The 13,308-nt window shown below is 41.4% G+C and overlaps 1 protein-coding gene across 1 annotated transcript in view; it reads left to right on the forward strand.

Annotated features, from left to right (window-relative positions):
* The window catches only part of FARS2 (phenylalanyl-tRNA synthetase 2, mitochondrial), a 541,603-nt gene that overhangs the window by 119,767 nt on the left and 408,528 nt on the right, over positions 1 to 13,308 (forward strand). The gene's annotated exons all lie outside the window — the stretch shown is intronic.

The raw sequence follows: 13,308 nt of genomic DNA on the forward strand, positions 1-13,308 counted from the left end.
CCAGCCTCCCGGATAATCTGTTCTGCATATAGGAACACAGCACTAGGAGCTTGAAAAGCTACAAACTGGAAATGAATAGAGGCCAAAACAAAGGACACTGAAAGCTGTACTGAAAGGTTTGGAATGGGGATCCGTTGAAAGTTTCCAAACAAAAACCCTGTGGTGAAGTCACTTTACCCCTCAGCAACTTCTCTGGGCTCACCTCCCCTCCTCCTGTAGTTCCAGGAGCTTCTCATTCTTGAATGTTCTGTGCGTGCTCTGTTGAGTGAGCCCCTGGTGGCTCTGTGTAGGGCTGCTTGATCAGATGGCACTGTCTTATTTCTCACTTTCTGTGCTTTTTATGACCTGTGTAAGGAGAACATCAGGTTTTTTAGTTATTTTCCCCCTCTCCTCCGTACCAAGCTTTGCATATGCCAAACTTCCACATACAGATATAGGTGTTTACTGAGTGTGTGGATTACTGAAGACATTTTTGCACAAAACTCTTACCTTTAGATTGAAAGATAGGCAAACAGAGTAGAGATTGGAGACAGTGACATTAACCAGGATCAGTTGGGAGAGAAATGTTGAGAGCTTGTATTATGTTTGTGTTGGTAAAACCTTAAGGAGGAAATAGATTACAGACCAGAAGCAACAGAACTGACAAGACTGACTTGGTCATCTCATAGAACAGTGGGAAGAGCTGAGGGAAGTAGAGAAGTTGCCCACACCCACCTGTATTATTTCAAGTAGAAGCATGCCTGGTAACTTTGGATGTTTTACTGAGGTGGCCGGGTACAGGAAGAAGCCATTCTCTGTAGGTCTGGTTAATCTGTGAATTAACTATTTGGTGTGAAATACTATTGTTGAAAGTTACATAACAATAAATCGTGGAGCATTATAGCATCTTTTATTCCATTATTTACTTATAAACTTATTCATCATCCTTTTACAAAGGCTATGAGGTAGTGATATCTATAGATTCAGGCATACAGATGAATCAAACAAAAATTGAAGGACAAGGGGGAAACAAGAAGAGGAGAATAACAGCTGGGTTAATAGTAACACTGGTGAGAGAGAACTAGACATTCCTCCTAGTAGCTACAGGGGGATTTAGGTTTAACTCTTAAATGCTTGCTGGTAAAAGGAAAAAGGCAAACACGTTTAATAGTAGCTCAGTGTCTGTAAGATAAAAACAAGCCTCCCTTTTTTAGGGAAAGCACAATATTTTTGACACTAAACAGTTCTCCCTCATGTATAAGATAAAAATGTTTGCAGAAACAAAAGTTTCATGATGCTCTTTTTTTCCCCCACTAGTCTCTTTATACCTTTTTAATCTATATGCAGAATAGCCTGGGATATACTAAGATGAAATATAATGTACTATATATACTAGGAGGAAAGGCCTATCAGTCTGATTTAAAGGATAAGCTAATGGTCGGATTCTCAATTGGTCATGGAGAAGTCAAGACACTGGAACATATGATATTCAGTTCTGATGTGCAAGGAGTTGCCATGGATCAGAGGCCAACCCGATGTCAGGCAGCAACAATAGCATAGATTCAGAATGGCAGATAGAAGGAGGAAACTTCGATCTTTCCAGCCAGTCTTTGCTATCACAATCTCTTGACGAAGTTTAGCTTTTCATTGTTCTGTGGATAACATTCCAAGTGCTAATTAACAGGCTCTTCGAGGCCATGCATACACCATCTGAACAGCACCCGCCACCACTGGCCCCTTGCACTTAGTCCTCCTGCGTGCTGACCTTTCAGTCCTTGCTCCTCTAGGACAGTGCACACAACATTCTGATGTGATGACTTGATTTCCAGGCATCCTCTAACACTTCCTTGTGTCCTCAGTGGTGAACATCATCACCAAAGTCACGGATTGGGCAACTATATTTACTGACTACCACTATGGAGAAGAGATTGATGTCAACGATTTTATTTTATTAGATCCGAAATTGTCACCCTTGCTTGTGGTTGAGTACTGTCCAGTCAGGACTAACCCATAGCTGAATCTCCAGTGGAGACAGGCCATGGTCTTTGCAATCACTTGTTATGCATCAGAGAGCTGGACAATGACTAGGGAGAATAGAAGGAGAATTGATGCCTTTGAGCTTTGGTGCTGGAGATGAGTATTGAATATACCATGGACAGCTAAGAAAACGAACAGATTTAGCCAGGAGAGGATTAAACCAGGCTGCTCCTTGGAGGCAAGGATTCTGAGGCTTCCTCTGACATACTTTGGACATGTTGCCAGGACTCCAACCAGTCCTGGGAGAGGGACAGAGCAGGAGGGGAAGACCCTCTTTGAGGTGGATTGATTCAGTGACTGGGGTAATCGGAGTGGGTGTGTCAGAGACATTGAGATTGGCACAGGATAGAGCAGGGTTTATACATAGGGTCACTATGAGTCGCAAGCAACTGGATGGCACATACCACCACCAACAACAAATTGCCCAGGGAGAGATTGGCCAGTTTTTTCCCATGGAGCACTTGGTGGATTTGAACTGCATACCTTTGTGTTGGCAGTGCAATTCCTTTCCATTAATTCCTTACCGATAAGTCTTGCCAATAGGGAGCTCTGGTGTCGTGGTGGTAAGGATTGGGCACTAATACAAAGGCATGTGGTTCGAATCCACCAGCTGCTTCATGAAAGAAAGATGAACAGTCTCCTCCCATGTGATTAACTGCCTCTGAAGGTCCACTGGAGGGTCAGCTCCAGGCTGGCTCTGACTCAACAGCACACAACAACAACAGGAAGCATTACCACTAAGCCACTAGAGCAGTCAAGATATATACTGTCAAGGATTTCTTCAGCGTTAAAGAGAAAAGAGGTCAGTTTATAGATTAAGGTGCTCCTGATTCAAGCCATGGTGTTTTTAATTTCTTCCTTTACATCTTCAAGTTGAACAGTGAATAAGGATGCCAGAAAGATAAGGATGCCTTTGAGTTGTGATGTTGGCAGAGTATTGGATAAGTCATGGACTTCTAAAAGAACAAATCAGACTTTAACATGCTGCCGCACACTTTTTAAATTGACAACTGGGCTTAGAAACACATTTGCTGTCATTTGTGGCAACATGTTAAGGAAGTATTAACAGGAGCTTCTTAGAGGCATGATTTGTGAAACGTCCTCTCACTTACTTTGGACGTATATTAAGGAAAAATCAGTCCTCAAAGAGAGTCATCATGCTAGGAGAGATGGAGGGTCCTGGAAAGAGGCAGACTCTTAACAAGACAGATTGACACAGTGACTATGACAATGGACTCGAGCACATCAGAAATGATGAGGATGGTACAGATGAGGATAAGCAAGATTCTGATCTGTTGTTCATAGGGGCATTAGAAGTTGTAGTCAAATTGATGTACTGCATGGACCACCCTGTCCCTCACCGCTGGCTCCCAGCACGTCACACAGGGCTACTGCAGAGCTGGTGCTTTCCCCAGCAGTGTCCTTGTGTGGTTCCCTTTCTGGTCTCCACTATATTTTGGTTATTTGCTACTTAATTTTTTATTTGTTTAGAGTTTTGTGTGTTGTTTTTTTTTTTTTAAAAAAAAAACCTACCCTGGAGATGGTTACCAAGCATGTGTGTGTTTGGTTTTATTTTATTTTAAATCTTTGCAGAAAATTCCAAAGAGCCACTCCAAAGATTACACAGACCTCTATTTGTTGCCTTTCAAAATATATACACTTTTAGTGCCGAGGGAGGATTTTGAAGCTTGGGTCTGTGACAGTCTCTGGGGACCCAGCAGGGAAGGCCAGGCTGTGAAAGTGTTAGCTGAGTAATGTCTGATGTCGTTTACTGAGCAATTTCAAAGCAAAGTAATGGCGGTAATCTCAGAAATTCTAACAGCAGTGTTGTAAAGGCACAGTGTTGCTTTCATTTCAGTGACCCAGTGCCGGCATGTTTCCTTACCCTACTCCCAATTTGTTTTTATTACTTTAATATTCTGTGCCATGGAGGTTCTGAAACATCTTTAGAATGAAATTCTTTAGAGAGCCATAAACTGCTGCTTTCTAATTTTGTTGCTCTTAATTATAGGGTACTTCAAGTGGGAAAATCACAGTGATATGGTGCATTGGGAGGGACTTTTTACCAGGTGGCAAGAGACCTAGGTGATGGTCAGGGCTTTGGAACTGATTAACTCACTCTGGTGGCATTGTCTGTAGGGAGTCCCTCTGCTGACACAAAGGTGGTGCCTCCTTGGTGGGTCCAGTCCACTGGCCAGTCCAGGCGAGAAAGATGGGTAGCTTCCTCCTGTGCGATCCGCTGCCTCTGTGTACTTGCTAAATGGTCAACTCTGAGTTGGTTCTGACTCAACAGCAATGAAGTCTTTCATGATTAACTCACTGGCTGGCCAAGTGACCCTGGGATGGCCCTTTTCCATCTCCAAGGCTCTTTCCTGTTAGAGATTAGAGATGATAGCTATAATTGGTTATCGTCTCAGCTTTTACTCTCCTATATGCATCACCTTGTTTGCTCACTTAGCAAACCAGTACTTACTCCTACCACGTGGCACAGTGCTTAACGCCCCAGCTTCTAACTGACACGTTACCGGGTTGAGCCCATCAGCTGCACCACAGAAAGAAAGGGTGGTTTTCCACTCCCATCAAGATCAGCAGCCTTGGAAACCCCATGGGGCAGTTGTCCTCTATCCTGCAGTGCTGTTTGTGTCAAGGTTGACTTGGGTTAACTATATGCAACTCCCTCTTCTCTCTGCTTTGAGATCTAGCAGAGAGCAAACAATGAAAGCTCTAACCCTCTGGAGCCTGTGTTGTTGAAGGATTTCAAAAATTTAATAATATTTAGGTAAGAATAGTTTTTAAAATATTCTGTATATTTAAGCTGTGTGGCTAGAGAATTTGGCCTGTGACGAGACTGAGCAAGTCCATGGCCATAAAAAGGCCATGAATTGGGTAAGTACAGCTCCATTCAGTTTTTGCTGGTGCAAAGGGACTCCCTTGGGGAGCTTTCTGATAGTCCTGGAGGATCAGCAAGTCTCCGTCCCATCCATCCCCAGCCCTGTTTCCTGGCTGTGCCCTCCCAGCTCATAGCAGGAAGCAAAGACTCAGGTTAACCAGCTTGGTTTGTTGCTACTGGGAGTGAACCATCCTTGTGTCTTCCCTGTCGCAGCTGTGAGAACTGCTGTTGGAGTGAGGTAATGGTGGAGAAACTGAAATGTTCCACTGTCAGTAGAATAGAACACAGTGATGTTTCAGTGCCCCCTGACCTCCTCCCTGCCTGTTCCCCTGGCACACTGAGGGTCTTTCTTCACCTCTGTAGACCCTGCGGATGTGCTCAACCCAGAGGCCATCTGTAGCCAAACTCTCACCCATCAACCAGGGACTGCACATCAGGAATGGTGCTGTGTTGGGAGGCGGGCACACTTCTTAAATTAAGAGTCAGCTTTTAACATGTTGTGTAGGCTTAATGACATAAATGGAATCATTTCAGTAAATGCTGTTGATAAAACACTTGCTTTATTTTTAAATTTGAAATCCATCCTGGAGAAACAATTGAAATATTTGCAAGCATTTCTTCTCATTATAGATGCTGTTCACAGTCAGATATATGTAGCAAATTTTTACATTATGTTGTTGTTCAGCATGGTTTAGTCGGAACCAACTCACAGCAGACCCTCCAGTGGGCTTCCAGAGGCAGTTAATTGCACGGAAGGAGATTGCCCATCCTTCACCCTGGAGCAGCTGGTGGATTTGGACTGCGTGCCTTCACAATTGCAACGCAACTTCTTGCTATCAGAACACCTTTCTACGTTATAGAAATGGTTTTCTATTATTTGTTAGGGTTTTTTTTCCCTCCTACATGGCACTTTGTTAATGTATTTTTGCCTCCTTACTGAAAGCCTGGCCACCATGATCAAATGTTTTTACTCTGTCATCTCCACTGAGATATTAGCACTTTGAGTAAAACTCACGCTTCCTTCTACTTCTAAATAAAATTAAAAAAAGGAAAAGTGGTTGTGTTTTGGATGAAGGTTTACATAGCACTATATAGGCTCTTATCTAACAATTTGGACAAAAGTTGCTCAGTGACATTGGCTTACTTATCTTTTGATTTACCCTGCTCAGTACAGTGCCCAACCTGTGCCACATCCGGAAAGCTGTTTGCTGAGTGGACTGTTGTCATTTTGTCCTGTTACTTACTGTAGTTGGCCATGCTATGAGTGCATGTGCGTGCAAGTGTGTATTTCTGTGTGTGCATTTTTATGTGTTTGTGTGTGTGCATGTGTTTTTCTGTGTATGTGTTCTCATGTGTGCTTCTCTGTGTGTATGTGCGTGCAAATGCATTTCTCTGTGTGTATGCTTCTATGTATGTGTGTGTTTCCCTGTGTATGTGTGCTTGTGTTTGTTTCTTTGTGTGTGTGCTCACTGCTCATAAATGCATTTGCATGCATGTGTTTCTGCAGGAGTGTGTGTGTGTTCACATGCATTTGAGGATTTTATTTTACTTTCTACTCCTGAGCTCCTTGACAGCTGGGCCCGTGCTTGTTTATTTCTTTTTTAATCCCTGAAGCACCTGTTTCCTGGACTCGATAAATATTTAAGGGCTTGCAGTAAACAAAATTGACTTCTTACAGTGTCAAATTTGAGAGGTGGAAATGAGTTTCTTGTTTTCATTCCTGCGTCTCTGTAGGGAAACTGAGTCAGGGAAAAGGAAACAAGTTGTGAGAAGGAGGGTATATCTGAGAGATCAGAGAATTCGAGCTGCAAAAGGGCATCATCATTTGAAAAAGTGGTCACACTTCTCCCTGCATTTAGATATGTCCTCACATGGATGTATTAAATAGTTAAGCCTTATTGCTGGAAAGCCTCCTGAAGTGAACAATTTTACCTTGACGAAACCATGATTGAAGGTGGTGAGGAAACTCAGGATGACCTAGATGGCTGCTAGTGGCCATTGGGTTCTGCCCACTGCTTATTTGCCCAGGCCGCCTCCAACCCAGCCCAGCCCAGCCTAGCCCAGCCTGTGTGTGTACTCTTGCCGGCAGGCCAGACCAGAATCTGAGCTCTGGCTCACTCCCACTCTACCTTCTGCTCTTCTCGTCTGTCTAGGTTTAGTGCTTTATAATCAGAGTGAGGCTGCCCAGGGTTGGAAGGCACAGTATTGGCTTGGCAGGAAACATATTGAGGTGAGAACTGGCAGTGTTTTCCACGTGGAACACCTGAGGTCCCAGCACCATGCCAAGGATGTAGGAAGCAAGCCAGCTGTGTGTGTAGCTCGCAAAGCAGTGTTTTCCAATGAGGGTGCTCTCAGCATCCCAACCAACCAGAACAAGCCTCTGCCATTTACCCTGGCACTTAAATTCACTCGTGGGCAGAGCTGAAGGCAATCTGGACCTCTCCTCCTATCTCCACCCCCAACTGCTAAAACTGAATTATTAATAGTTTAAAATCAGAATCTTGGTTTCCACATAGTTTTCCATTTGACCCGTCAGCCGTGGACACTTATATAACCCGCCAGTGCATGTGACCACCCTCGGGCTGGGAGGCCTGACCGGAAACCTCCTAAGTGAGGAGATTTTCCTTGTTTTTTACCCCAAGTCAAAATGTCTCTTGTTCCTGGTTTCAAAGAATGGCAGGGAGTAAAGGATTATTTATTTCCCTTGATATTTTTCATTTCAAGAATCAACATGGGCAGATTTATAGTGTTCACAAACATGCTGGTAGCAATTTGATTGCAGGAAGAATGAAATTGTGCTCAGCTAAGTGCAAATTTATCTGCTGTGGTCAGAAGGGCCATGGCCCTGAAGAGAAATTTTGACAGGGTTGGTGGTTGTGGTGTTTGGTTTTCCTTGGTCCTTAGATTAAAATGTAAAGGATGAACATATTAATGTGGCTAAATGGAATCTGTCAGATTGGCTTTGTCGCCCTGTGAATACTTTTGCATGATATCATTACGCATAATAGCTAATCAAGAGAAAAACCAAGCCCAAAGCCTCAAATCTACCCCAGCTCACAGTGATCCAGCCCCAGATTTCCAGAGGTGTAAGTCTTTATAAGAGGAGACTACTTATCTTTCTCTCTGGGAGCAGCTGGTCAATTTGAACAGATAATCTTTTGGCTGTTGTTGTTAGGCGTCATCAAGTTCCCCAGGACTCTTAGTGACTCTATGAACAACAGACCTGATCCTTGCCCTATCTTGTTCCATCCTTATCACCTCTGACATACTTGACCTCATTGATGCAGTTAGTGTCAGCTCATCTCCTTGAGTGTTTCTCTGACTCGCCACCTCTCTTTTGTTGCCCCTCCACCTTTCCAAGCCTACTGTTTTCTTTCAAGGACTGATCTCTCCGTACAACATGCCCAAAATATGGGAGATGAAGTTTCATTACCCTTGCCTCTAAGGAACACCTATTTGCACTTTATCCAGGATATATTTATTTGTTCATTTGGCAGCCCATGAGATTTTCACAGTTCTTCTCCAACACGATACTTAAAGGCATCGATTCTTCTACTATCATCCTTTAGGTTCAACTTTCAGATGCATAGCAAGTGATTGAAAAGACTATGGCTTGGATCAGGTGCACTTTTGAACTGAAGCCATTGCTTTTTAGTACTTTAGAGAGGTCCTTGATAGATTTTCCCCAATGCAACATAACAATGTTAATTGTGGATCCAAATATGATGAACTAGTTGACAGCTTCATTCTTTTCACTGTCTATCATGATGTTGCCTTTGGCCCAGTGGTAAGGATTTTTTTGTTTTCTTGGTGTTGAATAGTCTTTGATCTTTTACACTAAAGTGTTTCAAATTCTCTTCACTTTCAGTAAATAAGATTATTTCATCTTTTATAATACAGATTATTGATGAATCTTCCTATAGTCCTGATACCACTTTCTTCCTGATATATTCCAACTTCTTGAGTTATTTACTCAGGATACAGATTGAGTAGGTATGGAGAAAGGATACAGCCAAGATGTATGCTTTTATTGATTTTCAACCTTTTTTGAACCTTGATTTTGAATTTTTTGGCTAGCTGCCTGATATCATTATGCACTATACAACAAGAGCTCTTTATAATGGTTAACAGACGTCATTAAAATAGATCTACGTGGTCAACATTGAGGAAAGTAATGACTCCTCTGAAAGCAGTCATAACTAAACTTGCATTGAGTTTTCAGAGGGTATAAAAGGCTTGAGAAGAGATTGTCCATCTTTCTTCAATGTAGCAGACTACTAAACTGCTATTCACAGGCAAAACTATAATTATGTTGTCTTTCCTTCACCACTTTTTGTATATATTCTCTTTTGTTAATTTGCTTAGTTTTCTATATGTTATTGTTGTTAGATACTGTTGAGTCAAGCACATCTTATAGCAACCCCTATGCACAATTGATCTGAACCCTGTTGTGTCCTGTGCCATCCTCTTTATTATTGCTAATTCAAATACCACTCCCTCCACATTTTCTGAACCTCCTCTTGAGACCTTCACAGATCCCAGTATGTCTATCAGTTTCATCTTTTGGAGATATCTTTCCCAGACTTATCTTTCCTGTTCCTAGCAGATTGTATTCATCTTCTTCACATCTTGAACTCAGCCTTTTTTTTTATATTTTTCGTGACCATATTTTTGGAAACTGTTTTGTTATGATTTGAGGGTTTTGTTGTTGTTGGTAAGTGGAGTGGTAGTATATCATTTACTGTGCCTTCTTACTCATTATATTGTTCAGCGGATCAACTGGAGGAAACCCTGTTCAATCAGAAGAAACCAATTACTTTAAACAGAAGGAGATTTGTTAACAGAGACTGATTAGCTTGAAAAATTCTTGGGAGAACTGGAGAAGGGGCTTAGTGATGAACCCACAAGTCATCACAACATAAACCTTCCTGGTTGCAGTTAGCTCTGCCACATGAAAATAGAATAGTTTGGAGGCCATCATGTGATAATTCACTTTATGAGCACTTTGCCGTTTCCGCCGTCCAAGGAGCACAGTCTGTCATAGCTACTGTCTCTTAATTGATACCCGTGAACTAGTGACTGACTTTGTAACACTTTTGTGGAAACACCCTCTAGATCCTCTACCATGCTGATTGTAGAAAGAAATACAGGGGCAGAAAGAGAGCTTCACCTCTGCTTTCCAGATCTTGAGTGCATCTGATTAGAGAAATTTAATTTGCCTCAAAGAACCAAATTGCAAGGAAGGCCAATGAATCTTATATACATATAATTTTATAATAATGTGTGTATGCAGTATTTGTACTTATGAGACTGAGTTCAATCAGAATAATGCTCTCTAGCCTCTCCCATGTTTTATAGGATTTTTCAAAATTGTTGCTTCTGAGTGCTGCATAATACTCCATCGTTTGAATGTCCCACAATTTCTCAATCCATTCATTTGTTCTAGAACCTTTTCTAGATTCCTGGGATATTTTAGGAGCTTGTCTTATTTATTTATTTAATCTTATTTCTATTTATTTATTTATATTGATTGATTGATTGATTGTCATATTTGCCTACTGTGGCATGGGTCCACTTTCTTACCACCTTAAAAAAAATTAATTAACAGCTCTTCTAGTTCCATATGGCCCTTGCCTGCACCTCCCCAGGCTGGGTTGTTGTGAATTGGCGGTGGACTGGGGCAACTCTGGGCAGCACTTGGCACTGGGACTTCTGGTCGGCTCCCTTTTGACCCCTAGATACCTGGTACAATGAACAGGATTTGACAGTGGAAGGTGAATGCCAACCTCTGCTGATACCTGGATATTTGTCCAAGGTCTTAGAACTTGGGAAGAGTCATGTGGTTTTGCATTAAGATGGCGAGTCTTGTGAAAAACTGGTTAAGATTTTGGCCTCCGCAACTCCTGAAGTGATCTTGGAGAAATTATAAGAGCAACCAGAACATAAATAGAAGAAATGAAAAAAATGTATTCTTCTTATTGCTAGTAAAAAGTGATCTAATAGGAAAAATGTTTAAATACACAGAAAAACATAGAACTAGTTTTTTTAACATAAATATTCAGAAGATTCATAAAGAAGTAGAAATTTTAGAGTGTGTGTGTATGTGTGTGTATATAGATATATAAATAAAATATTTTATATATATATATATTGGTTTTAAAGTTCCTAACCCCAAACAGAATGTAGTGTGTTATTCTGGTTCCACTGAATCCTTCCTAACAGAGCAGGACAGGATATACACAGCGGCCTTATTTAACCCCTTCCATATCATGCCAGGACCTCTGCTATCCAGTTGAGAAACTTGTTCAAGATCGCATCATGCAAGATGGGATCAAAGCCCAGATCCCTCGATTACTAATTGAATGCAGCTTATTCAGATTGTAAATTAAAATGATTTTTCTACTCTTGGCATTAAGGACCTCTGGTGGCTTAATGGTAAGGAATTGCACTGCGTGGAGGTAGGAGAGTGGAATCCATCAGCCGTTCTGTGGAAAAACAGTGGGCAGTTTCCTCGCATGTGACTAAATGCCTCTACAAACCTCCTAGAGGGTCGGTTCCAACCGGATGGTGCATGGCAACAGCAACTCTTTTTTTGGTTGTTTAGAACTTTTTCAGAATTTCAGAATTGCCTTCTTACCCAGCTTGCAGTGACAGAAGAAAAGCTGTTACATTGAAATCTTATATTTGTAATGCTTTTCTAGATGTACATGTTTTATCTATCCTTTTAAAACCAAGAATTTCATTGAAAAATAGATAATACCAAAAGAAATAAAATTAACAGAGGGATTCTATTCTTGAGTTTCACTGCTTGTATGTATAAAGAAAAAAATAAAAGATCACCATTTTCCTCCATGTCTCTATGAAAATATCTTAGGAAAAATCTATGACAGTAATGGATGTGATAGTACTTTAATAATATAATTTGTAGCTGTCTTCTTGCTCCCGGGGCATAAACAACACTTATCAAGTAAGGTTACTTAGAGGGGTGTGTGTGTGTGTGTGTGTGTGCACGCGCTAAGAATTACTGATTGCACACAGCAGTGTCCCTTAACAGCAGGTCTCAACCCCAGATGGTTTTCATTTTTCTTTTGCTTTGCTGGATCTCTGTCTTCTCCAAATATACCACACCTCCAATAATACCACACTGAGAGGGATTTCATGAAAGGGGAGGGATAGAAAAGAAGACTTTGTAAGGTGTTGTGTACTACAGGGAACACACACACCCATGAGTGGCTTGCCAGGCACGGCAGGCTCCAACTCTGACCCTATCATTCTGATTATTGTTTGCTGTTTTCCAGTGATGGAGTGTGAGATGATGTGTGTGCTCATGGAGACTAATTATTATTATCAATATTTATTTGTTCATTCATTAATTTATGAACCAGCAACCTTTATTCAATTCCTGCTATGTGCTGTTTCCTAGAAACAGAAAGGAAGGTGGACCTGGTGCAGGGCGTGGGGGCATTTAGGAATAAGGTGAAATCGTTTCATAGCTGCACCTTCTAAGCTTAAGAAAAAGTCCGAGTTTGGCAGACTGATCGGTTGGTCGCCTGTTTCCAGCAGCAATGTGAAGTCTGGTGTTTTCCAGTCAAGTTGGGTCTCGGGTTTCCTTTCCCCTTAACCCCAAGGCTTTCACACTCTCAGGGATGTGAGGTGGGAATGAGCCTCTGCCAGCCAGCCTATTGGATTCCTTTGTCCCTTTCGCATCTGTGTTTTGGATACTCCTTTTAAAAAAAAAACAAAAACAAAACAAAACAAAAAACCCCAAACATTTAAATCATTGTGTTTAACCTTCTTTAACAGTGCTTAGCTTTTTCTTAACTTATTAGATAACTTTTCCTTCCCCACTTCAAAGCTCTTATAACCTTGGGATCTTTTCTCTGTAATGCCTTTTCACAATGCTTTGTTATTGTGGTGTACCATAGATTCAGAGCTGACCCTCTGGCGAGTTTTACTCTCATGGGAGAAGATTGCCCACCCTTCCAGAGGAGAAGCTGATGGATTAAAACCACATGCCTTCAGGTTTGCAGCACAGCTTCTTGCCAATAGGCCACCAGTGCTCCCATTAATTATAACAATGCTTTAACGTTTTCAAATTGTGCAGCCATCCCATGCCAGAGAACTAAGACGTCTGGTTCCGGAGAGGCTAGTAACTTATTCAAGTGTTTATGATATTTATCTTGAACAACAAAATGTCCATTACAAGTAATCATACACACTTGTCTTACAGTTTTAGATTTGATAAAATACTTTTTCCTTTCACTGCCTTTGAACTCCTTTGTTGTAAGTATATGTATAGGAAAAAAAAACCCACCCAAAACAACCAAAAAAAAAAAAAACAAAACAACACAACACAACCACCCCAAAAAACAGCAATTTCACAATTTCTGTATGTGTAAGTC

The sequence above is a fragment of the Elephantulus edwardii genome, unplaced genomic scaffold (assembly GCF_000299155.1).
Source record: "Elephantulus edwardii isolate Elephantulus edwardi_28Jun2011 unplaced genomic scaffold, EleEdw1.0 scaffold00071, whole genome shotgun sequence".
Classification (NCBI taxonomy): domain Eukaryota; kingdom Metazoa; phylum Chordata; class Mammalia; order Macroscelidea; family Macroscelididae; genus Elephantulus; species Elephantulus edwardii.